This window comes from Phyllostomus discolor, chromosome 1 (genome assembly GCF_004126475.2).
Source record: "Phyllostomus discolor isolate MPI-MPIP mPhyDis1 chromosome 1, mPhyDis1.pri.v3, whole genome shotgun sequence".
Classification (NCBI taxonomy): Eukaryota; Metazoa; Chordata; class Mammalia; order Chiroptera; family Phyllostomidae; genus Phyllostomus; species Phyllostomus discolor.
The window spans coordinates 106909911-106934123 of record NC_040903.2 but is presented as its reverse complement, the minus strand read 5'-3'; positions in this window follow the sequence as shown (position 1 = coordinate 106934123).

Sequence of the window (24213 nt, the reverse complement as noted above, 5' to 3'; positions counted from 1 at the left end):
AAACTTCTATTGTTTTAAGCCACCCAGATTGTGGTAGTTTGTTCTAGCAGCTCTAGGAACTAATATAACAACACACCCACTAGAATGACAAAAGTTACAAAGTCTGACAATGCCATGTTGGTGAAGATGTGAAATAACTGAGATCTCATACATTGCTGGTAGAAATACAAAATGGTAGAGCCACTTTGGAAAGCAGTGAAGCAATACACAAAATGTTTGGAGTAGCATTATTCACAATGACCCTAAACTGATGGAAATCAAATGTTCATCAAATGGTGAGTGGATAAACAAATAGTGGTATATTCATACTGTGGAATACTCGCTACTCAGTAACATGCAACAACACTGATGAATCTCAAAAAGATGTTTAGTAAAAGAAGTCTGGTGCAAATGTTCATGGATGCATGGGGCAGGTCCATTTGTATGAAATTACAGAAAAGGAAAACTATAGTGCCAGCTGCAATTCAGTGGTTGCCTGGGGCCAGAGGAGGGAGGAGGGGGTATCACAAAGTGGAAAGAGAAAACTTTTTAGGCTGAGGGAATTATTCTATGCCTTGATGGTGGTTATGATTACAAGATTGTACACAAGTACCAAAATTCATCAAACTATATACTTAACCATGGCTATTTTTGTCTGTAAATAATACTTTAAAAATCCATAAAGCAAAAAAATTAAATAGAATTCTGCAATATGTCATCCAATTAAAAACCTATTTTCTCCCCCACAGCTGGAGCCTGATTCAGTCTATGAAATCTGCATTGAAGATGGGGGTGATGATTTCTTTACTATTTCTCTACCACATCTTCTCTCCCCCCATTCACCATGCTGCCCGGGGCTCCTCCAGGACGGGCATCAATGATAAGGCAAAAAGGGTTGGTGACTTCTGTCCTTGTAACCTGGGGTTGATGCAGTTTGGAGCAGGCAATGCAAACTTTGTTGGCCACGTAGGACCCTTTCTTGCTGAATTCCCTTTCTTTCTGAATATCTAGTGTCATTCCCCCATGTAGACTTATTTGTCACAGGCAGACTGTTGAGATGGGTCCTTAAGATATGGCTCTCACCAAGGAACCTTTAGTAATGTCTACTTACGTCCATAAGAACATATAACTTTAGCCAAGTTCTGGAAGTGTGACTTGTTTTCACTACTCTATGAATCTAACACAAGGGTAAAATTCCTCAGAAAGAAAAGCAAAACAATATGAAGGAATAAATATTTAGAGACAAACTCAAAAACACTCCTGAAATAAAGAAGGATTTAAATTCAAGCAAAAAAGGAAAAAAAAGACTCATGGACATAAACAACAGGGTGGTGATTGTGGGGGGGGGAGGGAATAAGAGGGATAAATAGTCATGGAAAATAACGTAATTATATTAAACAAATAAGTAAACAAGAATTTGAATCTGTATGTTGAAATGGCAAACAATAGAGCACAGAAAATTGACCCAGCACAGTCACCCTAAACAAATATCCTAAAAATGTTACTCAACTTTAATGAAATAAAAGGCTCCTATGGATAGCTTGGCACAAGAAATCCAAATCACTTACATGGGGAAAAACAAATCAGTGGCAGTATTTCAAGCCATTAGACAGTAGAACAACAAAAGGGACATTTGAGGAACAAAAGGGACAGTAATCCTATACGCAGCCTGTTACTGACTCAAGCATGAGACGAGAGACACAGTTTCAAATGTGAAAAAAAAAAAACACACCAGGGTATATATTGTTGCTTTGATCCACCCTTGATGAAGAGTACAGTGTTGGTCAAGTAAGACGACTGGGAAACAAGGGCAGGTGGGCTCACAGTGAGAATTTAGTGCTGTATGGAATGTGGAACTAAGACTAAACTGACTGTGGGGGGTGAGATGACAGAACAGACCGCAAATGTTACATGCTTGACCCTGTGGAACTGACACCAACACACATGGAGAGGGGATGGAGCAATCATTGGAGAGCAGAATAAATTCTCTGAATACTTCGCTTCCTCTGTGGTAGCCAGTAATCCAAGGACACCTTGAAAGCAGTGCTGCTCTTGGTTTGCTGGCTCTCCCATCCAACCCTTGTCTTTTGCTGCTCTGTTCAGTATCACAAAAGAGCTGATTCCTGCAAGTTGGGTGGGGGTAGGCTCCTGTGCCTGCTGGCTTTCCTCAGGGTCAGCCAGGGAAAGCCCTAGGGGAGGGCTGGAGGGCAAGAGGAGGAGAGGAGCCTTGGGCACCATCTCCAGCTGCAGCTTCATCTCCATTGGAGCTTCCACCAGACAGTTTCCCCTAGGGGCAGCCACTTTCAGGTAACTCCTATCCCCAAACTCAGTAACAGCACCTCTCCACCGAGGAGAAGTAGCAGCTTTTGCTGCTACTAATCTGTAGGTTTCCTGAGTCCTGTTTGGCTTCTTAGCATTTCTATCACCTGTGTAACCATTTCCTTGAATTAAAGTCACTTTCTTTTGAAGTTTTTAGTATGTTTTTTGTTCCCCTAGAACCTGACTGACAAAGCATCTGAAAGCTCAAGTAATAAAACTCTACACCTATTAAAAGAACAAAGATTAGCCCTGGCTGGCGTAGCTCAGTGGATTGAGCGCAGGCTGAGGACCAAAGTGTCGCAGGTTCGATTCCCAGTCAGGGTACATGCCTGGGTTGCAGGCCATGACCCCCAGCAACCGCACATTGATGTTTCTCTCTCTCTCTCTCTCTCTCTCTCTCTTTCTCCCTCTCTTCCCTCTCTAAAAATAAATAAATAAAATCTTTTAAAAAATCAGTAAAAAAAAACAAAGATTGATGGTAATAAATATCATATTATTGTCTAAAATGGGGTGGTAATAGAATGAGGAGGAAGAAAAAACATACTAATTTTACTGTTGCTTATAGCAGGAAACTAATAGATACTTTCTAAATAGGAGGTTGAAAGTATTATATAAAGTTGTCATTATAAAGGTATCTTTCAGAAAAAGTTAATTTCCTAAATATTAGAAAGACTCCGTTTAAGAAACAAAGCAAAAGCAGACAAACATTATAGACTTATGTTGATTTTAAAAAACTCTAAAAGTAAATCATAACAAAACAATATAGCAGAACTAAGACTGAGTATATCTTAGTCATGGCAAGGAATACAAATAAAGTTAGTGTTCTAAGAATAAAAACTTTTCAGATGAAATTATAAAGCAAAACTCAATTCTATATACATGGGACACAACTACTACAAATCAGAATGTTGAAAATAAAATAATGAGTAAAAATAGATTTGGGGAAATACACACACACACAAAAATAAACAGGGTTTATGGTTTTTTAGGTAAGTTAAATTTAGATAAAAAAAGGTGATTAAGCTTGACCAATAAAAACATCTTATGACCTGGCTGGTGTAGCTCAGTGGATTGAATGCAGGCTGCGAACCAAATGGTCACTGGTTCGTTTCCCAGTCAGGGCACATGCCAGGGTTGCAGGCCAGATCCTCAAGTAGGGGTCATGCAAGAGGCAACCACACACTGATGTTTCTCTCCTTCTCTTTCTTTCTTCCTTCCCCTCTCTCTAAAAAATAAATAAAATCTTCAAAAGAAAACATCTTATAATACTAAAAAGTGCAATGGTGTAAAAGGTGTAACAGTGAAGATACAACAGTTATAAATTGCTAAGCACCAAATAATAAAACAATATCATTCATATACTTGAAATTATAGGAGATAAAAAGAGAAATAAACAGAAACACACTGGATTCATTCCTGTGTCTATGGTTTATGACAAATCAAGTATATAAAATAAATCATGTAGAACTCTCATATAACATATTAAATACAATAGCTCAGATCAATATGTATTTATCAAACTCTCTTACAGAGTGTTTTTATTTTCTAGAATATTTAAGAATAAAACATTCAGGAAAATTGACCACATTAGGCTACAAAAAAACCCCCCAAAATTCCCAAAAGTAGAAATAGCATAGGCAACATTCTCTGATTGTTATGTAATAAAGCTATAAATTTTAAAAATTAGATAATGAAAATTCCCCTTCACCTGGAAATTTTAAAAATTTGTCTTAAATGAATTTTAACATTTTGGGTTTTTTTAGATGTTTATTTGTTTGTTTGTTTGTTTGCTTGTTTTTTGAGAGAGGGGAAGGGAGGGAGAACGAGAGGGAGAGAAACATCGACGTACAAGAGAAACATTGATAAGTTGCCTCTTGCAACCCCCAGCTGGTGATGGAACCTGTAACCCAGGTATGCACCCTGACCAGGAATTGAACCTGCAACCTTTCGATTCACAAGCTGGTTGCTCAACCCACCGAGCAACACCAGCCAGGGCTATTTTTCATATTTTTGGATAAAAATTACAGAACTCTTAGAAAATGACAATAATAAAAAATAATTAAAATTTTTTCCTACATATTAGAATCTATAAGACGTTGCTAAAGTAGCAATCTAAGTGCTTTAAAAGTCATAGGTTTAAGTAGATAAATAAGAAAAAAACAAATAAATCAAGTATGTAGCTTAGAAAACGAATAACAAAATAATCTGAAGGAAAGTGAAAAGAAGGAATTTAGAGAAAATGCAAAACTTTCTCACTTGAGTTAGAAAACAGAAAAAAGGAGTCTAATAAGTTAGTAAGCTCTATCTTTGGAGAGAAAAACAAAGCAATAGATAAAGCGCTAGCTAACCTAGTAAGGAAGAAAACTAGAAATCAACTCACAGGATAAGAAGCAATGAGAGCACAATAACCACAAAAATAAAGTAAATTCAAACAATCAAAAGAAACTATTTAACTCCATGAAAGGATACTTGAAAACTTAAATAAAACATAATTTTCTTAGAAAATGTAATTTGAGAAAAGTGACCCCCAGATAAGAAAGCAAATCAAAACAGACTGATTTTTATACAAGAAAGAAAGTTGTTAAAGACTGCCCTCAATAATACCCAACAAATTTCACAGGGCTAGTCTACCAAAATTTTTAAAAGCATGTAGTATTTAATTCTGCTTAAATTGTTCCAAAGGTTAGAAAAGAAGGAAAACTCTGGAATTATTTCATGTAATATAGCATAGATTTTGAAAGCTGGGGTTGTACTTTCACAAAGAAAAATATAAATTAATCTCATTTATTAATGCAAAAACATAAAAACAAATAACTTAAAAAATTAAATATATAAAATATTTAGGGATGATTTTGTAGTCACTGTCAAGAAAATGCAACCTGGCACCAGCTCCACTCTGGACCAGATAACAGGTGCACCCTGAGCGTTGAGTGTGGACACAGATAATGGGCTATTGCTCTCCCAAGGGCCTGATCCAACACTAGCCCTTAATGAAATTCTTATGAACCACATTCCCTCCTTGGCTTGCTCCTCCTTGCCTGGCAACATAAAGCACTGCTCTTACTGACCCTTTTCAGGTGATCAGGTAGTTCCTGACAGTTCCACTGCTCTCCCTCAAAACTGGCTCTCATTCATCAGGTTCCTCCTCCAACAGGCTGCCTACTCAGACAAACAGCCTTTCCATAATGGGTGATTATGGGTGATCATACTGTCTGCATCACAGTGGCCTTTAGGGTAACATATTTGTGTTTTAATTTTGGATTTCCTTGACTTTGTAAGGCAAATAAACGGTTTAAGCATCTGAGGCACTGCGACCTTGAGAAGGACATTTGGGGGCCTAGTAAACAGTTGGTGTCTCATGCATTACACAGTGTGAGTGACTTTCTACAGTCTTAGCAGGCAGGGATCCATGGGTTGGTGTAACTTGGTATTTCCACCTCAAGTTATTTGAAAATAGTGGTAAAATCAGCAGAGTCTTAGGAGCAGCTCATCTAAATCTGCACCGTCAGGTTCTTAGTCCATACCTGCCTGTCTAGTATTTCAGGGAATTCTCCCCTTTTCAGCTGTACCTGGGTGAGTACATGCTTGTGAGCCTAGGTCTCCATGCCAAGACTCACAGGTTAGTTAGCCCATGCCCTGCCCCCACCCTATACCTGCTCCATGTGTCCCATGGGCTCAGAAGGGAGCCCTGCAGACAGAAAGAGCAGTCACTACCCTTAGGAAGAAGCCTCCTCAAGCAGTTCTGTTTCAGGCTGGACTTGCTCCTGGCTGAGTTGGTTCCAGCTTCGAGAAGTGCTGTCACCCAAGTGTCAACCCTCTCCCAGACATGGGCGTGGACAAGGCAGAAAATTCAAATACTCACCATCAAAGGGTATTTGGATTTGTCTATTGGGTTTAAAGTTATTCTGTTCAACCTTCTCTTACCGAGGTTATGGGCTCTTATATTGCATGCAAGCAGAGTTACTTGTGCGCGAAGCAGACAGGAGAAAAGGGAGAAGGATGTAGCTTCATTGGAAATTCTCTGGGTGTGGGGGTGGGATTTTCAGGTTTAAAATACAAACAAAGGAGAAAGCAAAGAATTGAACGATTTCAGCCTTGTGCTGTAATATTTTATTAGATCCAGTGATGCCCGGATTGGAGGAGAGAAGGCGCACCCTTGCTCACTGTGGCTGGGCAGGATGAGGGCTGAAAGCCAGACTGCAAGGGCAAGCTCAGACCTGCTGGGCCTTCTCTGGGGATACTGCCAAATGACAGCAGCCTCTGACACCTGGGGTAGAAGAAGAAAGACATGCAAATTAGAAAAACAGATCAGATCATCCTAGAAGAGCGATTATCAACCTTTTTCATCTCATGGCACACATAAACTATTACTACAATTCTGCAGCACATCAAAAAACATATTTTTTGCTGATCTGACAAAAAAAAGTATGTAATTCTGATTCATTCACACCAATGGCTACTGTTGTGTTGGCTGTTGTCTTTTTCTATTTGACGATCTAAGGGAAAAGAGATCAGTGCCCCTGACTAAATAATCAGGTATTTCATGTTATTTGTTTATTTATTTATTTAATGTATTGCATGTTTTAAAAATTCTTATAGCACACTGGTTGAAAATAGCTGTGCTAGAACATCAATTTTCAGAATCTTGCATGTAAACTGGAGTTACAATCCCATCATAACACTTAAGGTTGTGGTAGGGATCAAATTCCAATAGGAGAGTGGCTTTATGTCTGAGTACTTGGTGGTTCCTACCACCTTTACAACAAAATCCAAAGACACTTTAGGGTTTGTGAGTATGTGTCATAAACCCTATTGTCTTCATCTCATCAATATATTCAAGATAGAAAAAAGTTCACATGAGCTTAAGCCATAAGAGCAAATATAACTAAAATCAATTTTATTTCACTGGAACATCCCAAGTACAATTCACAAATATAGGGAACCACTTGATTTAGGATAAACCTTGTCCTCCTGAGAAATATTTATGAAGCATCTTAGCATTCTCATGGGCATGGGAGCCCTGCCCGTGGCACTGGAGTACAGCAGAAGTTCTACCCCACCACCTGAGCAGGGGGCATAAAGCATGCCAAAGAGGAAGAGGCTGGTGTTAGATGACACAGCACAGCCAGTGACCAGAGGGGGCTTTCCGAAGCAGCTCTCACGTGCCTAGGATTGAAGAGGCCCCAGCATGTCCCTCATGAGACTTGTAAGATAACAAGAATGAGGTGCTCACTCTATGGAAGTGGTGCTGTTGAAGTCCCTCAACACCATCTCAACAAGAGCAAGAAGGCTCTGGAAGCAAAATCAGGAAGCGTCACCCAGTGGAACACACAATGCTGCTTGGCTAGCCACCACCACTCCCCATTTCTTTTTTTTTTACCAGGAATGCCCTAATTTTTGTGACAGTGGCAATATATCTCTGGGACTTGAGTTTTAAGCTATCCCAGTGGTTCCATCTCCATGGCAGTGACTTATCTAGGGATGTTCCTGTGCCCATTTCTGGCCACATGTGATATAAGGGGAGGTTTTCTGGGCATAGGGAGGGAATTTTTTTTTCAATTATGGTTTACATTCAGTACTATTTTATATTGGTTTCATATGTATGACATAGTGGTTAGGGATGGGGAATTTTAAGGAACATTTTCTTGTTTATAAAAAGAGTCATGAGTGAAGGAAGAATCATTTTTCTTCCAAGCATGTTATCTTGTGAACACAAGGCAAAGTGGCAAGAGCTCACACATTGGTTGGAAGAGTGGAAAGATGGAAAGAATGGGAATGATAATAACAGTGTTGACCCACTAAATTAATCAACTCAAAGCCAACAACACCCTTTAGATCTCATGTTATGTTGAGTAATATTATTTTTTACCAATTGTTTTACACAGTTAAGTTAGGTTTTCTTTTATTTCTATTCAAAAATATTCTAAACTAGTACATGAAATAAGGACAGAAGGAAAAAAGGAAGGAAGGAAGGAAGGAAGGAAGGAAGGAAGGAAGGAAGGAAGGAAGGAAGGAAGGAAGAAAGGGTGCCTTCCCAAGCAGGAATGCTTGTCTCACCTATAGGTAACAGTACAGACTATTGAAGGCGAATGTTTCAGTCCAGTGACATGGGAAATAGAAACCTGGTGCCACCCTCACTGAGCTTTCATATCTCTCTCAGAGTTACATCTTCTATAGCAACTAGTATAAATTACTGCAAATAAATTTAGTATCTTGCAGAAGATTTTATTTCTCAATGAATCAATAGCTATTCATCAGCCAGAGAGTTAGCACACAGTCTGTGGGACAATATCAAAGCAGATAAAGAATTATTCCCTCTGACTAAATGGTTTTTGATCGGAAAGCTAAAAACCATTTCCTGGTGAGAATCAAGGAACTCTGAGTTTCACAGTACTGTCATAGCTCATTTATATGGTATCTATCCATTTCTCAGAATATTCTGAAACCCAGGTAGGAAAGTTTATTAAAATATCATAGATCCATACCCTAGGCAGTGTGGCTCAGTTGGTTGGAGCATCATCCTGTAAACTGAAATGTCACGGATTCAATTCCCAGTTAAGGCACATACACAGGTAGCTGGAGTTCTGACCCCAGTAGGGGCATATGCAAGAGGCAATCAATCCATGTTTCTCTCTGACATAAATGTTTCTTTCTCTCTCTCCCTCCCTTCCCGCCTTTATAAAATCAGTAAGCATGCCCCCTTGGGTAGAGATTTAAAAAAACATCTCACAGATCCAGAGAAATGGAAGAAACTTTGAAAGTCACCCAGTCCAACTTCCCATCTGAGGTTGAATAATTCCATAAGACTGCCTATTCCGGAAGCAGAATTGGAAGCAGAACCCAGGTCTCTGCTTGTCAATTGGCTGCTCTTGTTTATTTTGCTCAATAACAACAAAAAAGCAAAATAAACAAACAAAAAGACCCAAAGCAAATCTTAAGTTAAAGGACACATTTGTAGGCCTCTCTGCCTGTTTTTCAGACACATTCAGACCTGTATAATTTGAACCAAAGTCACTAGTCCCAAAGCATTTTATGTGAACTGCATTTACTAACTCAGATGTTTAAGAGATGTAACACCTTTAATATATCTATAATCAAACAAGTTCTAATCGGAGCCCCCATTCTTATTACATCATCATGCACTGTCTATGTTCACATCCCTTCAGAGCCTAGACTCTTACAACCCCAAATGCTAAGCACTTGGAACACTACAGCAGGTTCTTAAACACTTTGGGGGTCTGATGAAGCCTACGGACTGCTCCTCAGAATCTGGTTTTAAATGTAATAACAAAATGCATAGGATTCTAAAATAAGCCAAATACATGGAATTATATTTGTTAAAATATTAAATTATTAAATAATGCTTTTTAAAAGGAAGATTTAACAACAGGTAACTCCATACTGCTTTCCACAGTGGCTGCAACAGTCTGCATTCCCACCAACAGTGCACGAGCATTTCCTTTTCTCTACAACCTCGCCAGCACTTGTTGTTTGTTAATTTAATGCTGACAGGTATGAGGTGATATCTCACTGTGGTTTTAATTTGCATTTATCTGATGATTAGTGATGTTGAACAGCTTGTCATATGTCTATTGGGTATCTGTATGTCTCTTTGGAGAAGTGTCTATTCAAGTCCTATGCCTATTTTTTTAATGGGTTTGTTTGATTGTTTTTGGTGTTAAGTTGTAGAAGCTCTTTATAAATTTTGGATATGAACTCCTTATTAGATGTATCATTGGCAAAAATGGCAGAACATACTTGCCAATGTATTGGCAAAAACTTCCTAGTTTGATACAGTCCCCTAGTGGTAGATCAGTGACTTGGCATTGGTCATACATCTAGAATGTGAAAGAACCTAAAAAAAGCTAGCAACATGTCTAATGACTACAATTTCCAATGAGTATAAATAATAATGGGAGGTATCCATAAGTCCTATCTTTGTGACACAACAACATCTGTGGTTTCTATTGGTGATAAAGTCACAGATAATGCCATTGCTTCTGTGGTCTGCTATAACATAACTGAATGAAGTGTTAAATTTAAGTTAGAGGCTACTGATGGACAATAAATGTATGATATTTCTCCCATTCAGCTTCGTGGACTCTTTGAATTCTGTCCACTGATGCCCCACATACTCCATGGACCCCAGATTAAGAAACTGTGTCTGAAGACTTCCCTCCGCCTCTCCACAGAGTCATCTCTGCCCAAGCCATGAATGTGGCTGACTGAAAAATGAGAGGAAGTTCCAGAAGCAAATTTTGTCCTGCCTCAATTGGGAGAGCAACCTCCCCAGCTCAGCAGGGGGCTGAGCAGACACCTTACCCTAAAGTGGAGGGGCCTCTGTTTCTTCCCTTCTATCATCAGTGCTGGAGGGATTTCTTCAGCAAGATTGACAGACCTGAGGGTGCTGGTTCAATGTAATGAATTAGTGACATACAGGTATCTTTTTTCCTTTTAGAATAAAAATATGTATAAAACCATAAAGGTTTATATATTTTGGTACTGGAGACATCAGAAGATGAAAGATTTGAACCCATTTTTGAGAGCCAATGAAGGAATGGTAGCTAATTTAGCAGAGTGAAAGGAGACAAACTTGATTAGTAGCTGGGTTTGCAGAAGGATTACTAATGCAACCACCAATTCTTTCCATGGGATTCCCCAAAGGCTCAGAACCTGAAGACAAAGAAATGAAAGGTGGAGTTCACTTACCAACCCCCAGAAATCAGGTGCCTGCCTCAACCCCCACCCAGCCACCATCGTAATCACCCAAAATGTCAAGAGACCAGAAGTCTGCTCTTTGGAAGAGATAATTAGAGAAAAAGCAGGGTGAGCTTTAGGTTTGAACACAGGGATATTCTGTGAAATTTTGCAAATTGACTCCCCTCTATCTTAGTTTGTTTCAAAACATCAGCAGTATGCCTCTGGCCCCCTGGAAAGGAGAGCAAGAGACTACAGCGTCCTTCCACTGAATACGCTGACACTTGGGGCATCTCCAATGAAAAAGCCACCTAGTTATCCAACAGGAAAGGTCCTGAGTGGACCAGCTCCATGACCATACAGAAAACTTCCAAAGGACTTTATAAGTCGCATTGCTTTTAAATATGAATGGGCAGGCAAGGAGCATGATAGCATCTGAGAAAAGTTTCCAATATGAATTTTGCAAGGACTCAAATTTACTTCCATGCATTCTTTCTCAAGAATAAAGGATGCCCCTCTAAATCAAGAGCATAAATAAGCAAAACTACATGTGACCCAGGAAATGGGAATCAGCATGAGAGAGCAGTAAGCAGTAAGGTAATTTCTATGGTGACAGCTCTGTCCAGGGCGGTACAGACCAGAATGGCAGAGTGAAAGGCTGTGGGAGGGAGATTTCCTAGGGGGCTGTGGTGGGAAGGGCAGGAAGATTGGGATTAACAGGTTAACTGGTTTATTTGATCATTTGGAAAATAGTACTGAAAGGTTTTAAAATTTTAGATGAAGCCTACGGATCAAATTAAGGTTAACTTTATAAAAAGGCAAAAAAAATTCATTCCAGGAAAAATGGAAAAGTTGTATGAGAAAAGAAAAGTAATTACAACATACTATATGGCTCAACAGTAAACAGTATTTAAAAGGTCCTAGTAATGCCAACACAGACTGTTTACATAACCTTCTCTACCTGTGCAACTGCATGGGGGTAAGGTGCTACATGAGGCCTGTCCAGAAGGTATCCAGCCATGTAATATGAAAAACAGAGACATTTACTGAAGGAGATATAAGATACAAGAAACATTGTACATAGGACAATGACACCTCAGTCCCCTTCAAAGTAGGCACCTTGGGACCTCACACAGATCTCCTAATCACTATCAGCTGCCCCGTTATATTTTGCTGAAGCTCATTGATGGTCTGAAATCCTTCCCTTTCAAAAGTGATTTTAGTTTTGGGAAAAGCCAGGAGTTGCAGGGCACCAAATCTGGGCTGAAGTGGGGCTGAGTCACCTGGGTGATTTGCAGTTTCACCAAAAATCCCTGCACGAGACATGATGCATAAGTGATGAAGCTGCCAGTCACAAGTGGCTTCCTGAGTTATCTGAATAGTTTCCACAGAAGAATGTTCAAGCTTAATGCAAAATTTAATGCAGATTCATTGCTGTACTCACTCAGTCATTTTGAATGTGCTGGCCACACAGAACTTATGCTCACTCAATGGTGTCTACCACTCCCACTAGTACAGTAAATTTGTCATTGTTCACACATGCACATTCCAGTCCACTCTCTTTGGCTGCCAGGTTACATTGATGTTGTGCAAGCCATTCTTGTTATATTAACGATGGCTGGACTTTTTGTGGACAGACAACATATTTTAGTGAAATGCTCTACTTCAGGAATCAGAAGTCAACAGAAAATGTCTAAAGTTGATGAATTTTAAAAATAGCAGAGTTAAGTACACTGTTGAGTAACTGAATACTAACTAGTTAAATACTGGAAGAAACTGCAGCATTTACCCCTGGGGAATGGACAACAGGGGCTCCTTGCCAGCGACACGAGGAAAGAGGAAGCCGGCTGTGCCAGAGTGAGGAGAGTGTGATGTCTGTGAGGATGGCTCTGTGGGCACGTGTGGCTGTGGCCAGAGTTGGTAGGCAGTTTCATAGCCCAAAGTTGGGGGAGCTTGAATGGAATAGAAGAATTGAGCAGAAGGAATAGAGGAAATTAAACTAAAATGAACAAGAAGAAGGATAGGTGTGGGGGATAGGGAAAAGAGTAGGAAAGCACTGAAGAGAAAGATAAAAATGAAATATAATGTTACTAGACACTGAATGTTTTACTGGCTTTAGTCTGAGAGGAGAAGAGATGTGCTTAAGAATTTGTTTTTATTATAGTGATAAGAATGGCAAATTCCCTCTATAGGAGTTTAACCTAGTATTCCTCCTAACAGGGTCAAGTGCAGATGGAAGTCAGAGAAACTGCTGAGTTGGGAGAAGAATCTGCTGGTGTCAAAGTAGTTTTAGGGGCAGGCTTTGTTCTTACAACTCCTCTGGTAGTGGGATATCTGAATACAAAATAGGTATGGCTGACATGTGGTCTGAGAAGCCAAGGGTATCACAAGCTGGCTGCACAGGCCAGGAGGCCAGTCCCAACAGATTGCTGCTGGGATGCAGTCTCCCTGAGTGGGTTCAGGCTGGGAGAGGGGTACATGCCTATGATGAGTTAATAAACTGTTCAGGAAATCAGTTCTCCCCATCTCTCACTTGAGCACCCTTGACTCCTAAGAAAGAACTTTATGATTTTCCCTAAGTTTATAAAAGCTATCACACAGGAGAGAGGAAAGTATTATAAAATTATAGTCAACAAAAATCAAATAATCCTAATCCTGGCTGGAGTGGTTTGGTGGATTGAGCTTCGACCTGTGAACTAAAGGGTCACTGGTTCAATTCCCAGTCAGGGCACATGCCTGGGTTGTGGGCCATGTCCCCAGCTGGAGGCATGTGAGAGGCAATCCATCAATGTTTCACTCCCTTCCCCACAAAAAGTAAATAAATAAAAATTTTTTAAATCAAATCATCCCAAAACAACATGTATTTAGCCTTGAAATAAATTTTTATTCCTGTAATAATCTGCTTATTCAAATGTGCTTTTTATTTCCTGAAGCTGCAGGAGACTGGGGAAGAGGAGTATGGTTCAGAGTTCCAGTTCCCTCTTACCCCATAGAGCAGAGGACAAAAACAAAAGTGGGTCACACAGTGATTTGGAAATATTTGTGCCTGGAAAAGTGTCAGGTGTCCAGCTACACTGTATGTGTTCTCGTTGTGGAGGCGGTCCTGCTGCACCAGATCAGTTTGCTCTCTCTTCTTGGGGCAACTTCTCCAGGCACTGCTGGCTGTCCTTGGAGACGTGAAGCAGGGTGGGATTCAACAGCAGCAGCCATCATGTTACATTATGTATCACATCCAACAATCCTGCAAGTTCGACATTAATCTCTCCAGTTCACATATGAACAGACTGAACTCAAAGAAATCCAGCGACTCTCTCAAATTCACATGGTGATAGTACCTCTTTTCCCTTTAATCCTGGGCAGTTCTTTAGGTGGAAAGGCAACTACACGATTAACAAAATGTAAAACAGGTTTATTGTCTGTGTTTCTCCTAGCATTAGGAAAGAGAAGTAACCAGAAATCTTAGCCCTAATTTCTAAGTTTATCCTCTGAAAAGGTTTGTGCAAATGCCAGGGCCTAAAATAGACCTTCTGATACAGAGCAGCACAGTGAGGGGTGGGGTACCCTGGCCTTATAAAATAAGGCCTTTTCCGTTCCAGGAACATTATATGTGTCATCTCCATCGAGGCAGGCACTATTATGTTCATTTTATAAATAAGTAAATGATAAAATAAATTAACTTCCCTAATGTCACAAAGCCAAGAGTAATTGAACCTGGATTTGAAGCAAGGCCTGTGGGGGCCCAGGAGCTGGGCATCTCCATTTAGTTTCAGTGTGCATATGTGCACACTGGAACATTACACAATTTTATGACTTGAGAAACATTCTTATGTCAGGTCAAAGTATATCCCTCTGTGAGAGTAAGAGGAGATTGAAGAAAGTAAGATGACAAGGCAAAGACCAAATTCTCAGCATCAAATCTCAGGCTCAACGTGGGCAGTTTCACTGCCTATCTAAACCCTGGGCTCATCACAACATGGGCTGTGAGGCAGAGTGCAGAATTCTAACCAGACTTTTTCCCAGATCCCCAGGGGGGAGATGACTGTCTGACCCCCACTTACATTAGCTGACTCTTTAACAAATGAATCAGAGTTTCAGATGAAGCTCCTATAAAGCCATGGGCTATGCAGAGTCTGCAAATTGCTAACAGATGTCCTTCTGGTTAGAGTGTACATTCCTGCCAACGACAGAAATGAGAGGTTACAGAACAGATCTTTTCATTATAACATAAGGAAAACCAGCCAATTGAGCATTCATGTTTTTCAGGTATATGTGACATGGGTTTTGAAATCTTCTGGCAAAAAGACCATAGTTTTACAGCTAAAGAGGGCTTTGGCTAATTTAGAGGTGAAGCCCTGTGCATCTGGATTTTATTCATTCAAAAACCGTAAAACAGAGAGTGTATATCTACATCAATTACATACCTGAGCAGGGACATTTCCTTTAAACTTTATTTAAATAAGCTACAGGCCACTGTAACATATTTTATTGCTAAAGTTTCATCAAAGTCTAAACCATTTCCTCATTTGTTCTTTTCCTATAATCATATACAACAAATTATAAGATTTCAGCTAAGAGGAGGTATATATGTACATATATAGTCTGTAATTTTGCTTTTGTGGATAATGGGTGGGGCTTTACAATGCATATTTTTACTTATTAGGCTTTGAGTGTGGTTAGCATAAGATTTCTATTTTAAAAGTATGTATTAGCTTGGTTAAACACTCCTAAAAATGTTTATGGTCAATTACCTTTAAAATTAATCAGCTGAGCTTGATTAGGGGAAAGCTTAATTTAACAATTAGCCTAACCAACATTATCTTTTATTATATAAAAATTATAATAAAAGACATTACCCTGTATGATTATTTTTGCCAAACATCATAAATACAAAGTTCAAAACCCACACAGTCACTGAGTCGGCTTTGAGCCTAGGACTGGTGTCTAAAAATGTTTAACACTAAAGCTAAAGGCAAAGATAAACATTGAAATTTCAAGAATACCAGTGGAGTTATATTTTCTCTATGCTGTTCAAATGGATATTTTTGCTAGTTTTTGTAGTAGGAGACTCATTGAAAAAAAAAATCCTCCATATTTTTGACCAGCTCAGTCAGCCAGAAGCCAGAACTGTGACACTTGTTTTTATTTTGCTGCTCATGGCCTCGAGCCACAGAGACTGCAGGCATTCTGGGCCTGCCACGCATGAACTCTTCTCCCCAGGACTTTTTCATCCTGAGGCTTTGAGCTCCTTAAATCCCCTCTGGGTTTAATCATGCAAATATGGATCTCTCAGAGCTGGACCTCTTGCACAAAGAGGTTTTCTAGACTCAGAGAGTTGCACAACCCATTCCTTAAGTTGCACACAACCCTCTTCTCAAAGGGATGTGTTGCAGTAACCTAAACAAAGAGCAGGATCTACAATTAATCAACCAATTAGCCAATCAATCAATCAATCAATCAATCAATTAATCTGTGTTTACTAAGCATCTGCCAAGTGCCCAGTACTTGTTCTCTAACTATCATCTCTGGAGCTATAAGATGAGTGAACAGAACAGAGCGTCTACCATGTGTCACTATGAAACAAACAAACAATAAATAACAGTATTTGCTGACTTAGTGCCAGCAACCTAGTTCAAAAATAACACAAAAGAGTGCAATGTGAGGAAGACATCCTTGGAAAGGTAAATGTTCATAGGAGAATGAGAGTGAGTAGATACAGCTTGTCAGGGGCAGCCACAGCTTATAGTCGGTGGATCTGGAGCAAGAGATCCCCCCCCACTCTAGGCAGAGAAGGGGCCCTCCTGACTGCTGGGTCCAGGAGCTGCAGCCTCTCCAGTCTCTTCTCACCTCAAAGCCCCACTCTCTAGACCAGCTCCAGCCAGGAGGGACTTAGGGAGGTCTGCCCTGTGCCACAAAGTAGTAGGATCCATGTAACAACTGGATGTAAACCCTGACAAAGAGGAGTTACAACTATGAGCTTCTAGGACAGATGACAACTGAGAAGTTTCATTCCAACTACCAACTGAAGCTGTCTGACTGACATTAATTAAACACCTCAGATGGAACTCATGGGGACAGTGTGTTAGATACTGCCATCAGCAACCATAGCCTGGAAATCTGGACCTTCAGCTCCTCATTAGTGCAACCACAATCCTGATGTGTGACCACCCGCCTCATGTGTCAGGATTCCTTTGTGGGATGACTTGAAAGAATGAAAGGGACAACTCATTTTCCTTGTTGATTAAAAATTATCATATCATGCCTAGCCTGTGAAACAAAGGGTCACCAGTTCGATTCCCAGGCAGGGCACGTGCCTGAGTGGCAGGCCAGGTCCCCAGTTGGGAGCATATGAGAGGCAAGCACACAGTGATGTTTCTTTCCCTTTCTTTCTCCCTCCCTCCTCCTCTCTCTAAAAATAAATAAATAAAGTCTTTTAACAAATTATCATCTCATAGTTTCATCTTAATGTATTTTCACATTAGCCTCCATATGTCCAAATCACTTAGCAGGATAAAGAAATGCACATAAAGAACAACATTACCTGGTCTCACCAAAAAATCAATTTTTCAAATTCCTTTGAGATGATAAAATAGTTCAAATGATAAACATTTCCTTGAGCCTCTCTTTAGCAGAATCATAGAGAAAGAAATGCAATATCTAGAGAAAATAGAATCAAATTTTCAAGAAAGTTACCTTATTGATGTTCACTTGCCTCTTTATGCCAGACTAAAAGTTTGTTTCACTTTTCCTACTGAAGAATATGTAAAAAAATTATTCTATGTCCTAATAGAGTATTCTTGCCCTTTCTGCCATGAACCCTCTGAGACACAATAACCCTCTGTAGTCAGAAGAAGGAACTTTCTACAGATAATTAGTGTTTCTTGAATAAGTCAAAAGGACATAAGTTACGTCTATACATTCTTTTCTATTCCCAAAACTAATTATTCATGGAAACAAGATATAACTGGTCCTTAAGGAGCTCTAGAGATGTCAGCATGGAAAAGTCTAGTAAAATGTGAATGAAAAAGAAAGCAAACATTTCTCCCAAGTAATTTACATCTAAAGCAACTGTAAAATCAGGAAAAAAGCCTCAAAATTTTGGGGTACTCTTGTTATCTTCTCTAAGCAAAAAACCAAAGCTGGGTCCTGGATGGTGAGTTTATTTCTACATCAATGTTTGACTATCTCACAAAGGGAGAAAAATAAGGAAGAAGTACTCTTTAAAAAAAATAGAAACCCAGAAGATAATAAAGTGAGTTATCCTCTACTCTGATTGAATACCAGATTCCAACGCAGCAATGAAAGAGTTTTCCTCAGCAAACATTATGTAATATGCTCTCAGAATGTGAGAGACAGAACTTAAAAACTTCAGCTTATAACCTTGCTCTTATGGCCAGCTCTTCTTCCCTGTCCAGTCCAGGTACAACAGAAGACACATTTGACAGCAGAGAGGTGATGCCTGGAAACCACCTCATCCACATAACAAGCAGTATTTTTCACTTTTATTCAAATCTGGGCTCTTTTAAAGTTGGCTTTATTCCATTCAGACCCTAAAATTTTTAGTCAAAGTCAATTTATTGAGCAGACTTACATGGTCTGAATTTTGATACTGTAATATAAGAAAGAAATCAAGGGCAGAGTGATATTTCAACACTCAGCATCTGAGTTTATTAGTTCCATATCAGATGTGTCTAAAACTCTGAGTGGCACAGTGTTGATGTTTCTATATGTGTTTAATGTCTAGATTTCACAAACAGTTTGGATTTTTAAAAACTTTTTCTGATTTACTCACATGTGGTTGCCTGACGCAAGCCCACACAACATTTGCTCACAAGTGTGTCAAAGACCTAATTAATACACCAGGAGCCCTGGCATGAAAATCTTGGGCCTAGATTACCAGAAAACTATTCTGGCCACACTAATATCTATAAACTTTCTAATTTCTCAGCTCCATGTTTCAATATCATCTGTTAACAAGGAGTTCTCCATTATCAACATGCAAATAGCTTTGGCAAGGCCTTGTGTTTGTATGGTGAACCCTAAGTTGAGGGTTAGGGATTTATTTTTTCTGAGCATTACAGTTAAATCCTAGGAGATTTAAAGAAAAAGTTAGTACAAACTTTTGTTTGCACACCAAAAACCATGTTTTTTAAAAAAATAATTTGTTAGAGCAGTTTTAGGTTCACAGCAAGATTGATCAAAAAGTACAGAGATCCTCCATGTACCCCTGTCCCAACACACCTAAACCCTCCTTTACCATTAACAACTCTCACCAGATTGTACGTTTGTTCAATCAATGAACCCGCATTGACACATCATCCTCACCCAAAGTCTACAGTTTACCTCAGGGTTCACTCTTGGTTTTGTAATTCTATGGGTTTGACAAACCTGCAATGATGGATATCTATCATCACAGTATCATAGAGAATAGTTTCCTTGCCCCAAAAGATCCTCTGTGTGCTATCTTATTCTTCTGCATGCCCCTCCCCCATCCCTTACCCCCCAGCAACCACTGATCTTTTTATTGTTTCGTGGTTTTGTTTTTTCCACAATGTCATATGGTTGGAATCACACAGCCTTTTCAAACTGGCTTCTTTCACTTAATAACATGCACTTAAACTCCTTCATGTCTTTTCATGGCTTGATAGTACATTTATTTTTAACACTGAATAATATTCCATTATCTGAAATTACCACAGTTTATTCATCCATTCAGCTACTGAAAGACATCTTGATTGCTTCCAAGTTTTGGCAGTTATGAATAAAGCTGTAATAAACATCCACATTCAGGATTTGGGAGGACATAAGTTTTTAATTCATTTAGATAAATACCAGGGATCACAATTGCTGGATCATATGGTAAGGGTCTGTTTATTTTGTAAGAAAGTGCCAAATTGTTACTTAAAGTGGCTGTGCCATCTTGCATTGCCACCAGCAGTGAATGAATGCCTGTTCTACATCCTCACCAGTATTTGCTGGTGTCAGTGTTTTGTATTTTAGTTATTCTAATATTTACATAGTGATATCTCATTGTTTTAATTTGTAACTCCCTAATAATGTATGATGCTCAGCACCTTTCGATCTTATTTACCATCTCTATATCTTCTTTGGTGAGGGTGTTGAAGTCTAGTTCATATCCTAGTAGATTACAGGCACAAGAGAGAAGTCAGGTACAGGGGGCTATGTGTGTGAGCTCTGGAGACAGACTGCCTGGATGTGAATCCCAGACCTGCCCCTTTCCAGCTGTGTGACTTGCCTCTGTGTCTCCATCTCTTTATCTTTAAAATGGGAATAATAATCATAACAGCATCTAACTTTGAGGACTCTTGTGAAAGTTACACACATTAATACTTGCAGGTACTCAGAACCATGCTAAGGAGATTTCTGGTCAAGATGGAGGCATAGGTAAACACAGCTCACCTCCTCACACAACCACATCAAAATTACAACTAAACTATAGAACAACCATCACTCAGAACCACCAGAAATTGAGCTGAATGGAAGTCCTACAACTACAGAACTAAAGAACAAACTACACTGTGACTGGTAAGAGGGGTGGAGATGTGGAAAAGGATGGTCCAATACCCCCATGTGGCAGATAAAAATCAGCCTGGGTATCTCAGGAGTGAAGCGTCCCAGCACCACAACAGGCCCCTCAGCCAAGGGTCTCAGTACCAGGAAAATAAGTCTCCATAACTTCTGACTGTAAAAGCCAGTTGGAATTGAAGGTTTGGAAGACAGAAATGGTTGGAATCACTGGAAACTCCTCTTAAAGGTCCCACACACAGACTACTCAGTCTCATTCACTCTGAGATCTAGTGCAGAGGCAGGAGATTGAAAGGCACCAGAGAAATGCAGGGAGGAACTGATTGTCTAGCATCAGGGAAAGAGCTCAGGGGCAAATTTCTCCAAGACAGTAGTGCTGGCAGAGGCCACTATTCCTTTTCTGAGCCCTCCATTCACAGAGCCACAGAGCCAGCAGGCAGGCTCCATATCGGAGACTCCACCAACCAGGCTCACACTGTTTGCCTCACCTGGGTGATTCCCTGAGGCCCTGCTCCACCCAACTTTCAGACTAACCCAAGCTGTTTCCAGTGCTTTTACCATACAACTGGCTTGTCTTGGCTCATGCTAAATTCTCTCAAATAAGCACCTGGCTTCAGCAAACCCCATACCTCTTTCTAAGTTGCCCCAGGCCTGGCACTAGCAACAGCTGGCCTTGGTTTGTTACAGCTTGGCCTCACCTGGCACCTCCCAAGCCCAATACAAGTAGCAACCATCTGAAGATCACTTTGTAGCTTATGCTCTGTGATCCTGGACAAAACACAGGTGGTGGCTGACTTTGGATGTGCCAAGAGTAATCAAGGCTCAACGCTCAACTACAGTAGGAGGGTGTACACAGCCCACAGAGTGGGCACACCTCAAGTACCCAGCTTGCATAATAGGGGAGGCTGTACCACTGGGTCCTACAGGACACCTACTACATTAGGCCTCTCCACCAAACTTGGGAGACATAGCAGCTCTACCTAACACATAGAAACAAACACAGGGTGGTTGCAAAAATGAAGAGACAAATAAACATGGCCCAAATGAAAGAACAGAACAAAACTCCAGAAAAAGAACTAAACAAAATAGAGACAAGCAAGCTACCTAATGCAGAGCTCAAAACACTGGTTATAAGGATGTTCAGTGAACTTAAGGGAAGAACAGATGAACTCAGAGAGAACTTCAACAGCATTACAAAGGACATGTAAACCATAAAAAAAACCAGTAGGAAATGAAGGATATACTAAATGAAATGAAGAACAGTTTGTAGCACAGTGGAAAACACAAGGCCTGTGGGCCAAATCCAGCCCTCCACCTTGTTTTAGCCAGCCCAGCACCTTGTTTCTACCCTGCAGCAGTGCCAAGCTCCTTGCCCCTAGTTAAGGAGTAGTTACATTTATACAGTCCTAAAATTATATTTGGTCCTTTGAAGGCAACCGTGAGGTTGATGTGGACCCTGGTGAAAATGAGTTTGATACCCCTGGTTTACAGGGAATCAACAGTAGAGGAGATGAAGCTAAGAATCAAATCAGTGATTTGGAATATAAGGAAGCAAAAAAAAACAACCAATAAGAACCGCAAGAAGAAAAAAGAATCCAGCCCTGGCTGGTATGGTTCAGTGGATTAAGCACAGGCCTTTGAACCAAAGAGTCACTGGTTTGATTCCCAGTTAGAGCACATGCCTGGACATGCCTGGGTTGCAGGCCAGATTCCCCGGTGTGGGATGTATGAGAGGCAACCACACAGTGCTGTTTCTCTCCCTCTCTTTCTCCTCCCATTCCCTCTGTCTAAAAATAAATAAAGTCTTAGAAAAAAAAAGAAAAATAACCCCCCACCCATGAGGATAGTGTAAGCAGCCTCTGAGACAACTTCAAGCATACCAGCATTTGCATCATGGGGGTGCCAGAAGGAGAAGAGAAAGAGCAAAACATTGGAAAACTATTTGAAAAAATAATGAAAGAAAACTTTCCTAAGTTGGTGAAGGAAATAGACATACAAGTTCAGGAAGTACAGAGAGTCCTAAACAAGAGAAACTCAAAGAGGCCCACACCAATGCACATCATAGTTAAAATGCCAAAAGTTCAAGACAACAAGAGAATCTTAAAAGCAGCAAGAGAAAAGTTAGTTACCTATAAGGGAGCTCTGTAAGACTTCCAGCTGATTTCTCAAAATAAACTTTGCAGGCAAGAAGGAATGGCAAGAAATATTCCAAGTTATGAAAAGCAAGAACCTATAACCAAGATTACTTTTGGTGATAACCAGCAAAGCTACCATTTAGAATCAAAGAGCAGATAAAGAGCTTCCCAGACAAGAAAATACTAAAAGAGTACATTATCACCAAATCAGCATTATATGAAATGTTAAAGGGTTTTCTTTAAGAAGAAGAAAATTAAAAATGTGGACAATAAAATGGCAACAAATACATATCTATCAACAATTGAATCTAGGGACTTCCGGCAAGATGGAGGCATAGGTGGACGCACCATATCTCCATGCACAACCAAGATTAGAACAACAACAATTTAGAGGCAGAATAACACCCAGAACTGACAGAGAATTTATCTGAATGGAACTTGGACAGCCAAGAAGTTGAAGTGGACCTATTCATCCAGACCGGTAGGAAGGGCAGAGAGGAGCCGGGCGCAGGGTGAGGGGACGTGGGGGCGCGGGCACGGCGCCAGCGGAGAGCAGGGAGAATGGGGTGCCTGAGGCAACTGGGAGCGCATTAGCCATCTGGGGTGCGCAGGATTGCAGTGGGTAGACCCAGAGTACGCAACCAGCGGCTGGCGGACCCAGTGTGGCGGTGACTGTGGACCAGGGCAGAGCACACAACCCAGGATCCCAGGAGGGGTACTGAGGTGCCAGGAGAGTAGAGGTACTGCCATTGTTCCCTCCCGCCCCCACCCCACATACAACGTCACAATCTAGCGACTGGGGTGCCTTTCCCCAGTGAACACCTAAGGCTCTGCCCCTCACCGTAACAGCAGCAACCAGACCAAAAAAAAAAAAAAAAAGAGAGAGAGAGAGAGACATGTCTCAAATAGAAAAACAGAGTGATGCCCCAGGGCTCATTCTTTTGAGCGACCAAGAGATAGCCAATCTATCAGATGCATAGTTCAAAACACTGGTGATCAGGAAGCTCACAGAATTGGTTGATTTTGGGTACAAATTACATGAAAAAATGAAGGTTACCATAAAACAGATGAAGGAGGATGCACGGAGGACCAATAGCGATGGGAAGGAAACTGGGACTTAAGTCAATGGAGTGGACCAGAAGGAAGAAAAATACAACCAAACAGGAAATAATGAAGAAATAAGAATTCAAAAAATGAGAAGCTTAGGAACCTCCAGGACATCTTTAAATGTTCCAACATCCGAATTATAGGGGTACCAGAAGGGGAAGAGGAAGAGCAACAAGTGGAAAACTTATTTGAACAAAAAATAAAGAAGAACTTCCTTTCTGGCAAAGGAAATAGACTTCCAGGAAGTCCAGGAAGCTCACAGAGTCCCAAAGAAGTTGGACCCAAGAAGAAACACACCAAGGCACACCATAATTATATTAGCCAAGGTAAAAATGAAGGAGAGAATCCTAGAAGCAGCAAGAGATAAGGGGACAGTAACTTATAAAGGAGTTCCCATCAGACTGTCAGCAGATTTTTCAAAAGAGACTTTACA